Source organism: Protopterus annectens, chromosome 7.part0, assembly GCF_019279795.1.
Source record: "Protopterus annectens isolate FY-2018-M chromosome 7.part0, PAN1.0, whole genome shotgun sequence".
Taxonomy (NCBI): Eukaryota; Metazoa; Chordata; order Ceratodontiformes; family Protopteridae; genus Protopterus; species Protopterus annectens.
This window is the reverse complement of record NC_056739.1, coordinates 522,737,286-522,741,620: the sequence shown is the minus strand read 5'-3', so window position 1 is coordinate 522,741,620 and position 4,335 is coordinate 522,737,286.

The window sequence follows — 4,335 nt, the reverse complement described above, 5'->3', positions numbered from 1 at the left end:
CGGGGGGGTGAGCCCCATCCCCTGCAGCGCTTCCACCCAAAGGTGGCACAGGGCCAATGGAGGAGGAGGTCCCAGGCTGGGCACCGGACCTGCTGGTGCCAGGTGCCATCGCCAGCTGAGGTGGGACAGGTGGGTCCGCTGGGACCGGCCTTCCCATATGTTCTATGTTTTGGAGGATTTAATGAAAATATGGGTTAGTAACAGTCAACAGCATTCCCAATTAGTTATAACAGCATGCAGAAGTATTCCCATTAACCCAACACACCAGAGTTCCAACAGTTGAACAGCAAGCATGGCACATGCATATATAGAACAACAGTGGACATTACAACAGCATGCAGGTTTAATTGATGGCAACAGGCCACCAATATTGTGGTATTTGAACAGGGCATATGCATCAAAATAAATGCAGATATTTATAAACCAATAGGACATATGTCCCAACAAATGTTTTGAGATTAGACATACCCATTGAGGTGTGGAATTGCATTTTTATGCACATACAGTAGGGTGGAAAATGATAGCTCCATTAACAGCTTATATATCCTTCTAGTTTACACTACATTCCTATTGACTGCAGTTATATGTCCCCTACATGTATTATTACACTACTCAATTGTCCTTAAATTGTGAAATGGGTTTTGCTAGATCTTTATATACATGGGCTGCATCTGACATACAAACTGTCCGGGATGAAGATGTTACTGCTACATATTTTGTGAGTTGCTCTGACACACTACTGCTGCAATGGTACACTGACAGCTCTACTTTCCTATACTTATCTAGATATGTTTAGGTGAAATTATCAGTTATATGTTAACAGCTCCCTACATTTCTGCCTGCACAATGACATTTCTGGAGAACACAGTACCCAGCTACTCATGTGCCAGATTAACATGTACATGCTGGGCATGAACCAACAGTTGAGGACTGTAAATATGCTTAAAAGCTACTAGCACTCCCTTCATCCACTTTATATGGGTCTACCCAACTGTGTGTTAACAGCGCTTAATACAACAGTACTATTTCTATAATGCAAGAGTACAACAACATATCAAAGTAAATGACACAGACACACTTCAGGAATTATACCTTTATTAAAGACTTAAAACCCTTTTCTAGAGGCTCTCTCATTTATTTTATATAACAGTACATGTAGAATAATTATTAGAGAATTATTATACCTTTATTTATTGTGTTAAAACACTTTTTTCAGGCTCTCTCATTTATTTTACATAACAGTACAAGCAGAATAATTACTAACCTGCCTGGTGGTGCAGCCTTAGCAGCCTATCTGCATAGGCTTGCTGATTCGCAGCACGGACACCTGCAGCTGTGAAGTAAATGAAGTGATATTGAGACATACATATCCATAGTATACATTAGAATAGCAATTCTTACATACTTAATTCCATGGCTACTTACTCAGTAGTGGGGCATTTTCCATCTCACAGGCCTCCTGGATCCACTGATCCAGTTGATATGCCTTGCATCTCTTCAGGTCTGCTTGGTGGTGTCTGACCTGCTCACCAGTCCGAGGGACACCTGTGGCACTGGTGAGTTCATGAGCTAGACGGTCCCTGGCTTCCGCTTTGTATTGGGTGCCCTGGTACTGGCCCTGCAGGAGTCTATCTTTATGATTATGGACAAGGAGCCAAACCATTACTTTTGACTCCTCAATGCCCCAATGTTGCGCTCAAAAACGAGAGCCCTCTCCAGAAACGTCCATTGCTGCCTTCAGATGGGAGCTACAATCCGTTATGGCAAGTATTTCCACCTATGGAGCTTAAATATGCATCATTTCCAGCACTTATTTGTGATTGGCCAGTTTTGAAAAAACTCAGCTGAAGGCACACCTGCTTAGCAATGGGTAAACTTCCATTGATATGTATGTGTGTGTTGAAAGTACATGCTTATGAAAAGCTGTCATGGCTTAGAGGTTCAGTACTGTGATTATGGTGCACAGTATCCTGGGTTCAAGGCCTGTCATTGCTTTTTATTTTACTACTGGCCAGACCGGCTAGGAGGTGTGGCTGTGTTTAGCCAACTTTGCTCAACTTTGCCCGACGTTGCTCTACGTTGCTCTACGTTGCTCACCATTGCCCGACATTGTGCTGGTTAGCGCAGTGCGCAGCTACATGCAAACATGTTCTGTTTGCGCTAATTTGCGCGATGCGCAGCTCCGTGCAAAGCTATTGCACTAGTTAACGCAGTGCCCAGCTATGAGCAATTATATTTAAATATGCTTAATACTGGTAATCTTTGCTTAGCAGTGCTTCACATTGCTTAAGATATGTTACTTATGCATCCATCAGTATGCATAACCATTTCACCTTCTTATATATATATATATATATATATATATATATATATATATATATATATATATATGAAATTCGTTCCCTACTACATAGGCCATTTCAATGCTTTTTACTAAAATTTAAATGATAAACATCAGGAATTATTTTTATATACAGACGTCCAACAGAAAATAGAAAGGGGAGGGGTGGGACTCGAACCGGGAATGCTGCCTCTTTGTACGAAGGCTCTACCACTATGCTATCACTGTTTTGCTTAATTTGCATATAAGTTTCTTATTATCCTCTTCGATGTCTAAACTGCTAACTGTAGCTAAGCAATTGGCAAACCCACGCAAACACGCGCAAATACGGGCAGCTATATCGGGAATAATAAAAAAAAAAAAAAAAAAGTTTTACATTTTATAATTGTACAGGGGTTTAGAATGTGGGGGAGTGTAGTGTTGGGTATGTACACATTTGAGTGGACTCGCTCATGTCAGTTGACGTTTCCCGATTGAGAGACTTGCAGGGGCGTGGAGTTTTGGACTGCTTGTCAGTCCGACACGCCCCCTGCACTTGTGCATGCTCCATGTTAGCCTTAGAGTTGAGGCAGCGCGCTCTCATTAGTATGCATGGCATGCTGCCATCTTACTCTTAGACTGGCATTTCCGTGTAAGACTAATCTAGTCTTACACGGAGGATTAGAGAATCCTGGGGATTGTCTTTACTCCCTATATTTTTTTTTGTAAGGAACCTTTGTGGACATTCCAGTTGCTGTATGTATCTGGTCAGGTACATATCGAAGGGGGCATTGTACTCTATGATGGGCCAAATAAGGGCCAAGTATAGTGGCATGATGACCTCTCTGGACCTATAGCCATGGCCTTTCTTATAAGTTGAGCAACATAAAAGGATTTTCTTACTACCTTGGACTCATTGATGGTTGAAGTCTAAGTTAATATACAAATGAGTTCCGATATCCCTGAGTAGTGAATTAACTTTTAAGGGTATTTTATTGATGGCGTATTTACCTGGGGTTAGTAGATTTCCCAAAAGGTAGTATAATGCATTTCATGCTATTGATTTTTAAGCCTTTGCTTTGGCAACAAGCTTTTGTCTGTATTAAGACTTCCTGAAGTGCGTTCTTATCTTGGGGCAGATTCAATGACTGTTCCCTTTTTTCAGTCATCTGGAAACTTGGTCAGCCAAAGGCCTTTGCCATTGGCTTTGACATCTGAAGAGTAGATGCCAAAGAAGAGTGAGCCCAGCACAGGCCCTGGAGAGCTCAACTAGTGACTAGCCTGTTTGTAGTGGTGCCTTCACCATTTCTAACCTCCTGGGTCCTATCAGTAAGCCAACTACTTATCTATGTGTTATAAAGGGGTTTATACCTTGTTCCATACATTTATTTGTAATGCCAGAGGAGGGTATTGAATGAAATGTTTTAGCCAGATCTAGGTAGTCAGTATGCACAATTTTTCATTCATCCATTGTCTTAGTGGCCTGTTCAAAGAAGTCCACCTGATTCAGTAAACACAACCTTCCTTTGACAAGCCCAAACTGTGATGGATCTAATCTTTGTAGGTCTCCTTTGTCTTTGTTGATAATTTCCATGATAATTCTTTCCATGCCTTTGCAAATAAGACTAGTCAGACTAATGGGTCTGTAGTTTCCAGGATCTGTTGAAGATCCTCCCTTATGAAGGGATGGTTGTTGCAGTCCTCCATTCACATGGTACAAAGTCTGCTTTAAGACTATAGTTAAATAATGACTCCAGGGGTCCTGATAAGTCATTCTTTAGACTATTCTGGAGGCATCCTGAAGTGTTATCAGAGCCTGTTGAGGCCATGTTCTTGGCTTTAGTGAGTGCAGCCAGATCACACTCCTAGTTACCAATGAATAGGTTATGTTTGACAGCATTTCTTGTTAGATGATTGGGAGTGAGAAGACTGTAAAGATGGAACTGAATTTGTCTACTAAAAGGTTTGCTATATTGCCAGGCTCAGTAAATGTGGCACCATTAACTACCAGTTCA